Source organism: Nematolebias whitei, chromosome 1 (genome assembly GCF_014905685.2).
Source record: "Nematolebias whitei isolate Nwh7 chromosome 1, NemWhi1, whole genome shotgun sequence".
Lineage (NCBI taxonomy): Eukaryota > Metazoa > Chordata > Actinopteri > Cyprinodontiformes > Rivulidae > Nematolebias > Nematolebias whitei.
In genome coordinates this window covers 38,347,582-38,362,782 of record NC_056498.1, presented here as the reverse complement: position 1 = coordinate 38,362,782, position 15,201 = coordinate 38,347,582, and the positions used below count along the sequence as shown (strand labels likewise).

General features: G+C 40.7%; 1 protein-coding gene and 1 pseudogene across 1 annotated transcript in view; one reads left to right on the top strand and one right to left on the bottom strand.

The window, feature by feature from the left end:
* LOC119411160 (histone H3.3A-like) overlaps positions 1-15,201 on the bottom strand; it is a 73,253-nt gene that overhangs the window by 54,265 nt on the left and 3,787 nt on the right. The gene's annotated exons all lie outside the window — the stretch shown is intronic.
* LOC119421298 lies at positions 9,679-9,797 on the top strand (annotated as a pseudogene).

Sequence of the window (15,201 nt, the reverse complement as noted above, 5' to 3'; positions counted from 1 at the left end):
TGGAGTTTGCATGTTCTCTCCGTGCATGCGTGGGTTTTCTCCGGGTGCTCCGGTTTCCTCCCACAGACCAAAAACATGCATGTTAGGCTGATTGGTAACTCTAAATTGTCCCTAGGTGTGAGTGAGAGAGTGAATGGTTGTTTGTCTCGTTTGTCTCTATGTGTCCCTGTGATGGACTTGCGACCCGTCCAGGGTGTACCCCGCCCCTCGCACAGTGATTGCTGGACATGGGCACCAGCGACCCCCGTGACCCAAAATGGAATAAGCGGGTAAAGATAATGGATGGATGGATATTCATAAACAAATTTTTGGCTGAGATATGACCGTTTTCATTCATTCTGACTAAAAATATTGAACAATACCATTTTCAGCCACTAGGTGGCACTCAAGTAGTATGGCATGCCATTACCATGTAATGGGTAAAAGTGACTATTAATGACACAATCGACTTGCCATAGCCTGCCACCGTCATCTGCCTGGAGCAACCGTCAAATTAGCTTCACTTTGCCGTGCCGCCCCGGCAAAGTGAAGCTAATTTGACCATTAAAGTGCATTTATTAAGTAAAAGTTCAACTGAGACAAACCATTGCCATAATGACGAAATATTTTTAGGTGGTTATTTTTGTTAAATTTCGAAGAAATGCACGGCGAGTCTCCCTCTGCGCGTTGATGTTTCCGCGTATCGGCTTTTGAAATGCAGCTGATTTGACCATCAACGTGCATTCATTAAGCAAAAGTTAGACTGAGACACACCTTTACTATAATTTCAAACAAACAAATTGTTTTTAAGTGTTAATCTTGTTAAATTCTTGTTCAAGTCCTCTCGTGCACGCTCCAGCAGCCGCCATTTGGCAGCCAATCGATTTTTGGCACACTGGCCCACATTTCCGGGTTGCCAGCGGTGACGCAAAATAGATGCAACGTATACAGCGAAGTGACGTATTTATAGATTTTTCCACTTTATTAGACATATTTGGACTGATGCGACCTATAGGGCGGTGCGATGTGTACAGTGGAAAATACAGTAGCTTTAAGCATTAACCTTTAATTTGACCATTAAGCATACAATGTAATTATGACAGGAAGTGGAGGATTTACCTGGAGTTACCTTCGTACAGATGAACACGTGGTACTTCCTGTTTATCTCTGTTGTATTCAGCTGATCATGAGGTCGGCCACAGGGCTTTATCATCTTTTACATTTTTTCCAAACTTCGTTTAGTTTTAGACTTTGAATAAACTGTATTACGTCCTCTAAACACTCAGGGTAAGGTGGGTTTAAATTACGTTCCCCAGTGACAATGTTTAAACATTTTTTTCCGAAGATTTTTCCACAAAATCCCTCTGATTGCAAAGCGTTTGTGATGTAAAACCCCGATAATGTTGTCAATGGAAAAGGGGCCGTGTTGCCAGATCTCGCAATAGAAACATGTAACCTACTCCATAAAAACAAGCCCCAAAAAATCCCAACTGGCAACCCACCACATTGCGTAAAACAGGCCATTTTTAAACCGTATAAATGTACATTTATTACGGGATTACACATAAACGACAGCAAAATTATACTAAACACTTTGAATAACATACTTTTAAGCTCTGATAAAAAAAAATACATTTTACATATGTAATTTTTTCTACATATTTGTAATAACAAAACATCCTGACATCTGCGCGTCAGTGGAGCCCCCTAGTGGTCATCCACGGTATGAGTGTTTGGGGTGTGCGCCCACATACGTATTTTTATGTTTATGGGTGCGCCTGTCGCCTCGCCAACTTGGGCGGGAGAGATAAACAGGAAATGTGGGCGTGGACGGGACAAACTACCTACTACCACTCGTCTTTTGCTTTATTGTGCGGAGCTGGGAGATAATCAACTAGTTTCACTTGGAAATAAAGTCAAAGCCCAAATAAGCAACTTCACATACAAAAACAAACCCAAAAAAAACACGACTCACAAGATTTGCAAGCGACTTTAGAAAAAAACAAGCCCAAAGTCACTTATAAAAGTGGACTTGGCAACACTGAAAAGGGGCTGTAGCACCTGCAGGTAAGAGGCGTTTCACTTCAGGACAAATTGAGGTCGCTGATTGGTCAGTTGTTGACAAGCCTGCTGGATTGATTGACAGGTGGCGTTGAGGATCTGACTTTTAAAAACATCCTAGATTTTTAAGACCATCATCATTTATTCCAAATGTATAAAATATTTTGGTGAATTGAAGATTTGAGAACTGAATTTCCTTACACCATCCTAATGATGGTTTCTTTTATTTTCAGGGGTGGTGCTTGAGCTCTCCCAAAACGAGGCTAAAATCTGATACTAATACCAGATTATCAGGACACTTCTTGTTGTGGAGCGAAGAAGGGGATTGGAATTGTTTCCCATCAGTTCAGTGGTTCATGAGATTCAGTACCACCTTGCAAACTGCAAAAACCTTGTTTTTATCTAATCATTTCAATACTTTTGCATAATTCATCTCCGTTGGTCACCCTTTATGTTTCATGGAATACAATAAACGCGTTCAAAAACAACTCATCTTGTTAGAATTAGTAAAAAGCAAGAGGCTATAAAACAGCTCTGTCCCGTCTTCGTTTTCATCTTTGTCTTTACATAATTACTTTACAAATCCAAGAAGATAATGACCTGAAGGTTGGTCTAAATGTGAGCATATATTTACAGACAGAACCCACACAGTTCACAATGTTCCAAAATGTTTTTCTTGAGATACCAGACAACAAACAAACTAAACTGACCTTAATCTGTGTTTAAATAAGTATTCCACCCTATTTTAAATGATTTACATAGAAATAGTTCTCATTTGGCTGTTATCAAAAACATGCTAATTAATTTAATAAAGAAAATAAACGACCTTATGTTGACTTGCACAGTCATGAGTTGGAAATCAAGCGTTGTCATCCTGTAACGACATCTGCTTCATTACCGCTTTATCACAGCAGACTCCACCGAGCTGCTTTTTGTACATTATCTTGTACTGGGCTGAGCTCCAGTATCGTCAGATGACCAGAACTGTCCATGAGTGACTGTAACCTCCATTTGAAGCGCACTGTAGCGAAGAGAAACGGCTAGTGGTTGAGCTGCTGGTTCTTGTTCTCCAGTTGCCAAATCCCTCATCTCAGCTCGAAGGATCATCCCCAACGTTCACCTTTAGGCTCCATCAAACCACAGTTCTGATGCAAGGAAATCTTTGAATCTGAAAGTTGTAGCACCAAGAGCATAAAGGGAGCCTTACAATCCCAGCCTTAGGCCTGCTGCAATAACAAACTCTTACGAAATGCCAGGAAACACAAGGTCCATGCAAACTACAAAGTTAGACACTAAAGCATTGAGCAAAATGTGTAGTAGGAGCGTTGTCTGTTTTCCACGAGAGAAATGTAAGCACGGTGCAGGAAAGGTCGTACTTCAAGCTCACGCTTGTCATACGTTAGAAGACAATAGTTGCCGTTAACGGGTGGGCGGTATTCATTTTTAAATATTGTTAGGCATTCCTTAAATTACACTGTAATATAAGGTTATTACTGTCAGTCTGGAAAGGATTCTTGGATTTTGTTCTACTGAGGTGATTTTAAACACTTCAACCTTAAAATAAAAATGCAGTAATTGTTTTGGCGTTGTGATTTTAAACAATAAATATGTAAAATATAAATAAGGAGTCCAAGGGCGTCAGAAGCATCTGTAATGTGTGTGTGGGGGGGGCACAATGATGTGCGCGTAAAAAAAGTGTACAAAAAGCAGCATTTCACCTAGATTTCCTTTAATTCCACACATTTAAAACATGTTTCTCACTAAGTTTGTGTAAATTCAGCTGTGGGTTTTAAATACATTTTAACTTTAATACACTTTAATACGGAGCATCAGGTCGGCACCATTTGTTAGAGAAATAACAAACATCACCTCTAGACTTTTTTACTTGTGTTCAACACTACTCATCTAAATGGTTTCTCATGAAGCTTGAGGACAATAAGGTGTGGAAGTTTCAAAGACATTTCAACTTTAATGCACCTGAACACACAGCGTCTCTTACACCTGCAGCGTCACAGTTACTGCTGAGCTAACATGCTACAGACGTAGCTCCTCTCAAGCATCCTCCTAACCGTGAATATATGTTTATGATCAACCCCCCGGTCAACAACTGCCCACACGCTCGCTAAACTGGCGAGCGAGCAACACAGAGGTGTCTCCATCTCCTCCACCTGTGCGCGTTTTCTGTCGAGGCAGGAGACGTAGAGGAGAAACGTAGCTGGTGCTGTGTGTAGAGTTGGAGGTAACCTGGAAAACCTGGAGTGGAGTTTTAATGGCTTGAGTATTCTCCTATTAATCAAGTGGAAGGGATTCGTTCATGAAGAAAGAGAAACAGCGCCGACTGAACTAATGTTTCATAGTAAACTGAGGGGGTCCAAATAAAAAAAAATTAATGTGGGAGGGGAACATGTCCCCATCACATATAATGGTTGCGATGCCTATGAAGGAGTCAAACAAGCTCTATGGTGGCACAGTGGATGGAGCTATAGTTTCTCAGAGAGAATGTTACACGATGCAGATAGGTAAGTGGACTGTACTTGTATAGATCTTTTCTATCTCATCAAGACACTCAAAGCGCTTTACACTACAATCTGTGTCCTCATTTACCCATTCATACAGCACTCTACTAGATCCATACAAAGTTAATTGAACAACTCATTCTAAAGAGACTAATCAGTATTTTATGACATTTATACACCAATGGGACACGCATCGGAGGCAATGAGGGGTTCAGTGTCTTGCCCAGGGACACTTGGGCATGTGACTGCTGGTGTATTTGAACCCCCAACATTGCATTGGAGGACGACTGCTCTAACCACTCAGCCACAGCCGCCCAAGGGTCAGCGGGTTATTTGGGCATTGAATGGTGGGAGGCAACCCCACTTCTTTCCAAAGTGGTCTAGCCCTGGATCTGAAACGGTCAGTGAGAAGAGACACGAGTCAAACTGCCAGGAAGTGAAGTTGTGCAAAAGGGACATAAACAGGTGAATTGGCGCCCTAAAATAGCGAGTAATTAACCCTTAATATGTAAAGTTTGTGTTAACACTTTGTTTATGCATTATTTATGCGTCAAAGTCATGTGAAATTTTTATGAGTATTTGGCCCGAATGGCTTTCCATACCTTTGTGCTTGCAGGGGTTTACTTAGGGTACTCCAGTTTCCTCCCAAAGACCCAAAACATGCAATTTAGGCTGATTGGTAACTAAGTAAGTGTCTCTGTGATGGACTTGTGACCTGTCCAAGGTGTCCTCCATACTTTTGCACATTGACTACAGGAGATAGACGACAACCTGGAAAGAAGCGTGAGAAAGAAAATGGATGCATTACATTACTGTGACGTGAACCCTGAAGTTGAAGTATGAATGGGACTGGCTTCTGGTTCCAGAACACGATTTAGGTCCCGCCCCCTCCTTGTAAAGAAACAAATGGGTCAATGCTTTTGGGTAAAAAAACACAACTGCATAGTTGTTATCAGGCGTCGACTCTTGTTGACTTATAGTTCTTATTTTGTTTCTAGTCTCTGTAAACCAGGTCCTGCTGGCTTCAGTTCCCAAAAAACTGAAGAAGACATGACACGAGCTGAAATAATACACTGTATGGACCGCTGCTACGTTTTAGGGACTGTTTTCAAACAATATCAATGCTTGCTTTTGGATACCCTGGTATATATCATTACCGTCCATCTCTAATGGCCACGCAGAGAAAACCCACACATGATGGCGCTTGGTGTATTTTAAAACAACCCCTGGGTTAACCTTAACCTCATTTTGACCAACAGCTACTGATTAGTTGACGTCGGAGAGAACAGGTGATTCAGGAATGAACCTCTCACAAAATGACACCGTTACGACAGAAAACCACCTTCCAAACAAACAAACAAACGACTGCACACAAACAATGGCTTAATTATTAGCGTCATGTGTGGTCAGTAAACAAACGCGTCTATTTCTGTCCTTTGACTCCAATCATCTCCTCCACCGTTCCCAGCCAGCTGGTTCGTGCCTGGGGAGCAAAATCTAAATCAAAGTACCGTGTGAAATATTGCAAGGATGTGTTATTAGGTGAAGCCTTTGTTTTCCCCGGCACCCGGGCAGACTGGAGGATTTAAGCCTCCCTATCAGAAAGCATACAGATTAGCCAAATGGGAAGCAGCCGCCGTCACCCCACGCTGCTCTTCAAGTTCGGAGCTCAGCCGACTCCTGGCTCGCCGTGTGCAGAGAAGAATGAATAAACTCTTCACGCTCTCAAGTGCTGGTGGAAAAATGGACCGCAGAATCTGCCGGGGAGTCGGGAAGCAAATGTCCTTTTTAATTGCCTAATGGTGCGGACTTGGATTTAGGACGAATAATTTGAAGAAATAATAAGTCATCTTTGATAATATTCTTTTTTATTTTTTTTCTTAGGTCAGCTCAAGAACAAATGACTTATGCACGCTAAAGTGAAGTAAAAAAGGGGATTTTGCAGATATCTATTTAGAAATTTTTGTCAATTTTTATCGATCGTCACCGAAAGGTGAAGGCGATTTATGTTTTTGCTTGTATTCAGGTAAAGAAATGATGAACCACAGGACAAATTTAATTCAAACTAGCAGGATGTAATCATTGGATGTACTAACCATATGCATGCTCAATAATCCTCGTAGATAAATGTAACAAGGTTGAGTCATCAGCGTACTGGTTGATCCACTCTGAGAAGGTGCTGCTTAGAAGACTGAGTTAGTTGAAGCACCAGACAGAAAAAGTATTTTGGATAAAACACAAAGAATTTGTTCAGAAGACATTGGATGTACTAACTTTTGGAGTAAACTTGATTCAAGATGGCTGCCACCGCCAGCTGGTCTTAAAAAACACCAACATAGCTGCAGTTCAGTCATTTTATACAAAGCATTTGTGTTTTAGCTGAGTCTTTCACAGCACATACTCCAAGTAGGAACTCTGGCATCAAAGGCAGCGTGCAACAGGCCTTCAAGGACCGTTACTACTTTAACTGTTTATGAAGCGTTCACTCTACTGTGATCCATTTTTCTTGCGGACATTTTTTGGCACGTTTCTCGTCCCGCAGTTTTCAAGCCAGTTCAACAAATCATGAATCAAAACGTTCAGCTCTTTCAGGACAATCCTGCTCTGACTTTTGGTGTTGGTGCAACTTTAGCTTTTTGAAATATTTAGCCTTTTCTGCCATTTTTTTCTCATGGAAAATGAACTGAGTTCATTTTACATCCTTCGTATCTTTAGATCTGTTCAAAACCTTTTACAGCTCCTTTCTGGTTCAGCTCCTTTCAGCTTATTTCTGCAGGTTTCAGCTTTTTCTACTATTTCAGCTACTATTTAGCGGTTTTTATGGAAATTTAAGCTTTTCAGCTAATTCCACATTTTTTGCATTCAATTCAAAATTTTCAGTCTAATTCAGCAAAAATGTGCTCTCTCAACTTGTAATTTCAGCTTCTTACTGCTATTTAGCTACTTTTAAGCTGTTTTTGCTCATTTCAGCTTTTTTCCAGATAATTTCCTTTTTTGTGCTAATTAGTTTTTTTTAGCCTAATTGTGCAAACATGTTCTTTCTGCTTTCTTCTGCTAATTTAAGCTTGTTCTACCTTTTCAGCAACTTTTTTTTTTATCAGTTTTTAGCTAATTTAAGCTGTTTTCTGAAAAAAAAGTTCATGGTAATTTCTGCTTTTTTCAGGCTAATTAACGTATTTATGCAAATTTCAGCTTGTTATGCTCCTTTCAGCTTTTTTTTCTGCTAGTTTCTGCTACTTCAGCTACTATTTAGCTGTTTTATGCTATTTTTTTTGCTTGTTCAGCTACCCCCCCCAGTTCATTTCAGCTTTTTCCGCTTCATTCTGATAGTTTAAGCTTCGTTTTTCCTTTTCAGCTACTTTTCAGGTTTTTTTTTGGGTTTTTTTGCAAATTTCAGTCTTTTTAACTAATTTCTAAATGTGTGTAATGATTTCTGCTTATTTAAACCCAAATCAGCAAATATGTGTTCTTTCTGCTTTCTTCTGCTAATTTAAGCTAGTTCTTCATTTCAGCTACATTTCAGCATTTTTTGTGCCAATTTCAGTTGTTTTTCAGCAAGTTCTTGTGCAATAAGCATTCCCCACTGCATTTTTGCAGGACATGCATTTTCTTTAGTTATGTTATATTTTTGCATGCAGGAAGGAAACAGGGTATTTCTAAGTTAAGGACAAATATCTTGGGACAAAATGAGCATGCAATAAGTCATCGTAAGTGCTAGAAACAGACATACCAACAGTCCACACACACATCCAGGTTGTCTTTGGCGGCTGGATTGTTCTGTCATCTTTTATTCAGCAGAGCACCATGTGTCTATTTTCAGCGCTGCAGCACTCCGTAGATCAGCTGCTTTCTAGCAAAGAGAACGGGATCATTTTAGCTAAATGCTCTCCTGCACTTCCCTGTTTACTTACATATGCAGCTATATATACATTCACATCTGCATCTGTGTAAATTACACATCACAGCAGCTGCTTTGCATATTCATAGCTGCGCCTCGTGCCAAAGCTGTGGCGGCGTTCCACATCTAACAGCAGGGTGACACAGTCATTTAAATATTGTTCTCTGTTCTGTGCTGCACTCTGCTTCCCGACTACACCGGTACACTGTAAATAAACAGGCAATGTGCGTTTAATGTCGTTTGGAGATTGACAGTCTTGGAACGATTGAGGAGGCAGGGGAGAATTTGCGGCTCATCAGCGTTCGGAGAGCAGAGGTAGAGGTGGAAGGAGACGAGGAGTTATCGTGGAAGGAAGGCACCACGGCCCCTTCGGCAGCCTCATTGACTCGGAGGTAGAAGCCTGAATAATTAGAGGCACGCTCTTGGTCTCTGTCATCATGACATCGGTGTGCATTTTAAATATTCAATGAGACGTTTTTGCCGGGCGTGCATGGGAGCGGGCGAAAAGGGCAATTATGCCAGAGGACGTGCCATGTGCCAACAAAGATATGCAAACACATTTGTGTGAGTCGTCACAGGGCTAACTTCAAGTATGATGAGCTTCGTTTGTGCATTAGTGTGTTCACATATGCACATGTTTGAGGCTGACTCTACTGGGACATGCAGAGAAGCTACAATAGCTGAGTTTTACCAACGATTGGGTGACACATCTATGGTTGACCTCGATACGAGGAATATTCATTTAGATTTTTGAGCAGTGTGTGGAGTTGCCTCCTCTCGAGTAACGGACACCATTCTGACACCTGAAAACATTCATGTCGTTGTAGGCATTCACTGGGAGAGAAACCATTGGTCAGCGTTTGACCAGTCAGATCACTACGCTGCTACCATTTACTCAGCATGTCCTTAGATTACACATCATCGCTATTGCCCCATAATAAATGGGTGATCGAAATGTGAACGTATATTAAGGTACAATAATTTCCTGATTGACATGTGCCTGATTGAAGCAGTAGAATATACAAAGTACTTGTTGACCGTAGACATGAGTTTGAACCCTTGAGGGCTTTTTATCTGCTGCCATGAAAGACAGGTGATCATGTAATTGTCCGTGTGTACTTTCATTTGTCTGTCGGTTTGCAAAATAAGGACAAGATTATTGAAACTCAAAGTAATCATTAGATAGGCATGTGCAGCAGATTAACTTATGGTTAACTTATTTAACCTTACAGCCATACCATCCTGAACTCGTCCAATCTCGTCCGATCTTGGAAGATAAGCAGGGTTGGGCCTGGTTAGTACTAGGATGAGAGACAGTCTGGGAATACCAGATGCCGTAAGCTTTATGGGGCTGCTGTGGTGTAGAGGCAGGGCAGTGGACTTCGGACCAGAAAATCACAGGTTCAGCACTCCACCTTGCCCACATTGTGGTGTCCTTGAGCAAAACACCTAATCCATAACTGCTCCCCTTACATAGCTGCCCACTGTACCACCTGTGTGCAGCTCAGGTGTGATGGGTTAAATGCAGAGAACTAATTTTGTCATTGTATGGGAACATACAATGATGACGACGTATAGCAATTCCTTGTTCTTGTTGTTCTTGTTCCTCTTCTTAAGACTGGTCACATAAATGCTCAAACACCTGCCTAAGCTCTGAGCAGATGTCAATAAGAGTTTGGTAAATTAACTTTTATGTGATCCATCACATCAGATCATGGATTAAGTCATATTTGGTAAAAAATGATCAAATTTCAAATAATATTCCATAGGGATTCACAATATTGGGATTTCGGCTGATATGCCGATATGTTAAAACTTATTTAGCCGATAACTGATACCAATGCCGATATTTTTCCCTAGATCTGTTTACAGAGACTAAATAACTTTCTCTGCTGTGGAGTTGAAATGTTATATTATTCTGCATGGTCTTTGTCAATTTGGCCTGCTACCAAATGCAAGATGCCGAAAAGGGGGCTGAAAATTATGTAACACTATATAAATATTTAATATATATTTAAAAAAAACAGCGCCTTTTATATCGGTGTTATTTTGATGGAACGACCAATGTCCGATATTTAACTTTATCGCTAATATCGGCCGATACTATCCCGATAATATCGTGCATCCCTAATATTTCAGATTCCTGGCTAGATCATCCTGATATCACGAGTAGAGAAATGGCTTATTTGTCTTGCTAATAAAGAAAACTCCTGCAAAATCCATCTGAATCCTAATCCGAGTGTAGTCTCATGAGGATTCATTGAGGCCATTTGAAAGGTGAAACCTCAAACTGTATTTAGATATCAGGATCTCTCAGCTGGTTTTGAAAATAGCTTTGGTAGCGCTCAGGGAAAGTCGAGACAATTTTGGACTTTTCTGCCCCAAATCATTGTTAGTTGTTGGTACTGCTCAGAAAAGTGCTTCAAAACATTCTTTAGGCATTATAATTTGGACATTTCCTTCAAGGGACCTATAAAAAAGGTATTTATTCATCATATTTAGACAAAATCTAAAAATTGCACATTTTTTCAACCAATATCGCTGCTTATATTCCACTATATAAACCTTGTGACTTAATCCTTGATTTGATGCGACAGATCGCATATTTCAGTTTTTTTATAATTTGGTGGACACCTTGCACTTCTAAAGAGCCTAATATCACTTGAGGTATTGTTCTCTAATATATCTGACTGATCGGCAGAAACACAGAACTACCGGTACTTTAAAAAAACAAACAAAAACCTTTTTTTTTTATTTATTCTAGAAGCTATAGTTGTATGAACTTAGTTGGACCAAACCAACTTAAAAATGATTGAAACCAATGTTTTGTACCGACTTTAGTTGGTAACTAAAAATGTACAAATAAATTAGATGCATTTATGTTACCCCTGGGAGTGATTACAGTGTTTTAAGTCAGAAGGTAGCAAGAATTACTTCCTCCCATTATGATGGGGAAAAATATTTTTAACTAACTGCAAGGATCACTGCAGTTCAGCTGCCTGTAATTTAAAATATGTTGGGGGCGGAAATATCTCCATGACATACATTCATGCTACTCATCTCCAAAGTTACCCATTAGATATACAGAAAAAGTAAATAGATTCTTTAGAACCTCATTAATAACTAATTTAAAGGTGAGGACGTCATGGTGTCCATACGCTGACCTAAAGGCCTGAAGGCTGAAACGTTGATAACTGAACTTCTTGATTTCCTCATGAAGTTGGAGTGTGCTACTCGTTTTAACGTCCCCTAATTAGTTTGCCACCTTTGGAACACGTACGTTGAGTATTCCTCAGTAGGCGACGAAGCCCACTAATAAAAAGACTTCTGTTAAGTGAACTTGAAAAGCAGAAGAGCCTGTTGGTGTGTCGTGCACAAAATTAATTCTGTATTAATTCACATACAAGGCTTTTTGAATAACAGCAAAATGTATCACCAAGTGGAAAATACTGTTTATTTTAGGGTTAGGGTTGCTAAATTCTGTTTTTGCTGGTATTTGCATTAAAATATAGATTTCTTCAGATGTACTTTATTTTCTAATTTCTTTATTCAAGATTGTCAATTTTTATGTGGGGTAAAAAAAGCAAGGTTGTGTGTTTCTTCTATTTATTTTATAGTCCCAAGATAAAACAGAATCCTGGTTATTCCTTGTTTTCAGGGAACTTTAGGATTTTGAAAGCTGTTTGATAAACTGGAATGAAACGTGTTTTTCTACTAAAATACCCAACACTGACAACAAGTGGGTAATAAAACAGATGAGGGTTAACTCTGGTAAGATATATTGTCCTCCTTTACTGTTCTCCTATGCTGAGCCTTGAGGGGACTGGGAATCCATCCTTCCATGTGCTCTTCTTGTGAGCTTGATAACTTGAAAAACAAGTGAGGTATCCACATCCATTTTGGTGTGTGGCTGCATCTAAGTGTGAGAAAGATCACTATCAAAAATTAGGATTGCCACATTAAATCCAAAATGGCCACCACCATGTAAAGATGTAAACTAACCACCCTGATCATTTGAGGAAACTATGCTAGTTTCTATGCACCTTAAAATTATAGTTTCCTCAAATGATTGGGGTGGATGAAGATTAAACTATAACGCACTGGCTCCGCCCTTGTGCCTGGTGGTGGATACAATTTCTTCCTCCACTTGCCATGGTCCGTCACTTTACCTCTATTCTTCTAAATGTTAATTCTACCCGATTGATTATCTTGCAGCAAAAACATTAAGGTTTGCATGTCCTGGTGAATTCCCATCGTGAAAACGCTCGTTGTGAAAGCTACAAACATTCACTTTTCAAATCCTTCAGTCACGGGGGACATGGGCGTATCGCTTGTTTATCGTAAACTCCATCAGATTCCGACTGATGTGTTTAGAGCCCGGGTAGAGTTGTTTTTGGAAAGTTTAATGCACCTAACTCAGACATGTTGAAGCAGCCCCAGCCATGTACGAGAGGACGAATTCCTCTCTACGTTCACCATCAATTCTCTCCGGAGCAGCGTACCTGCTGCTTGTGGCTGATGTATGGTTCCTGTGCACTGTGCAGCGGAGCTCAATTTGTCTCAATCACTGCATTCTTCTGGTATCATTCTAGCTCCATTACTTTTGGGAACGTCACCAAACGTATCAAACGAGTCAAACGCCACATATTCATTACGCAAATAAAATAAAAAACAGTCAGAACCTGTGTGTGCCGGGATCCTGTTTTTACAAATGGCCCTTTGGCTGTGTTTTAAAAATCTAGTGGTGCATTTAGCAGGAGAATAATTACAAGCATCTATATCGGTGTTGAGACTAATAGGCAACGGACCGAAATGAACAAATGTAGCAGTTTTCTAATTGGGCGGCCATACTATTGAAAACTCTGCTGTTCATTACTTCAGCAGAAAGGTAACGTTCAGAACTGCACAAAGTAAACTGATTATCAACACATCCATACCACTGAGGACAAAGTTAAAACTTGATTTAGATGTAATTAACTGATCTCAACGTGGAGCCGTTTCATTGGCTAACAAAGTCACTACAACGCTCCAGAAACAAGCGGTACGCCAATGTTCCCCGTCGCTGAGGAATATGAATAGTGAATGTTTGTAGTTTTGGAGACGAGTGTTTTTCTGAAATGGAGTTGAACAGGGAATGCAAGTAAGCCTTAATGTTTTTGGTGAAATATATTCAATGGGTAGGAGTTATCTGTGTAGAAGAAGAGAGATTTTTGCTTGTCCAAGGGGGTGCAGAGTGATGGATCCTGGCAAGTTTGGCAAGCTACTTTAACCTTTACCAGGTGCAATGGTGGTGAAAGGTGGCCTTGACCCCATAGATTATTGTTCGGCCACCTCAATCATTTGAGGAAACTATACCAATGTTTCCCCCACCATTGTACAAGCAGGGTGCCCCGCCTTGTCAACAGAACTGAGTGCCCTGCCTACTGAACTATAACCCTGTGAGCAATACAGACGTGCTAGCTGAAAAAGCTAGAGAGATAGTGCAGAGTGCTCCACTCATGCTGAGCCGTCTCCAACACCCCTCACCCCCACCTCGAAAACTATCGGTACAAACAGTGCGCAACACAAACATATCTCCGACCCTCTCCCCATGAGTGCCCTGCCAAGGCAAGCAAACTAGAGGAAACACTGTGTACTTGTAAGTAATATAAAAACTAGAAAGCATAGTCTCCTCAATCAGTGCGGCCAGTTGACACATACGCATGCCCACGCACACGCCCGCACATGTATGTCTTCATACCTTTAGACCTTTCTTACTCCTAGATGTAGCTACTCACCAAAATGGAAGTTGGCATGTTGTTCATTTTTCAAGTTATCCTGCTCGAAAGATTTACATGGATGCATTTATGGTGGCAGCCATCTTGGAATTTGACCTGGCAGCCCCATTTTTGAAAGCAACCTTTCTTACTTTTCTTACCTTTCTTGGGGGGGGGGGGGGGGGATGGGGTAGAGGTAGGGCAGCTAACTTAGGACCAAAAAGTTGTGGTTCCACTCCCCACCATTCCCACATCTCATGGTGTCCTTGAGCAAGACACCCAATCCCTAACTGCTCCCTGGGCACTTGCATAGCTGCCCACTCTCCACCTGGGTGTCTCTCAGGTGTGATGAGTTAAATGCAGAGAACTAGTTTTGCCATTGTATGGGAACATACAATGATAACAATCTCAGACTTCCCGTCCCTTACAGTTCGATGTAGCCACACACCGAAATGTAACTCAGTACCTCACGTATTTCTCAAGTTGTCATGCTAATTCAATTCGATTCAATTAAAAAAAAAACTTTATTAATCCCAGAGGGAAATTAAATGTTGTTGTAACTCATCATCCTGGTTTCATTAAAGAGTTGTTCTAGATGCTGATGGCTGTGGGCAGGAAGGATCTCTTGTAGCGTGTCTTGTAGCGGATCTGAAGAAGCCTCTGACTGAAGAAACTTTGTTGTTGTATGACAGTCTGATGAAGAGGATGCTGAGGGTTGTCTATAATGTTCTTCATTTTATGAAGAATCCTTGTTTGAACAATCATCTCCAAAGGTTCTAGAGGAGTCCCCAGAACTGAGCCAGCCTTCTTTATAAGCTTGTTGATCTTTTTTAAGTCACTTGCTCTGGTGCTGCTCCCCCAGCAGATGATGGCAGAAGAGATAGCGCTCTCTACAACAGACGTATAGAAGATATGCAGCATCTTGCTGCAAACGTTGAAGGACTTCAGCTTCCTCAAGAAGTACAGTCTGCTCTGTCCCTTCTTGTAGACG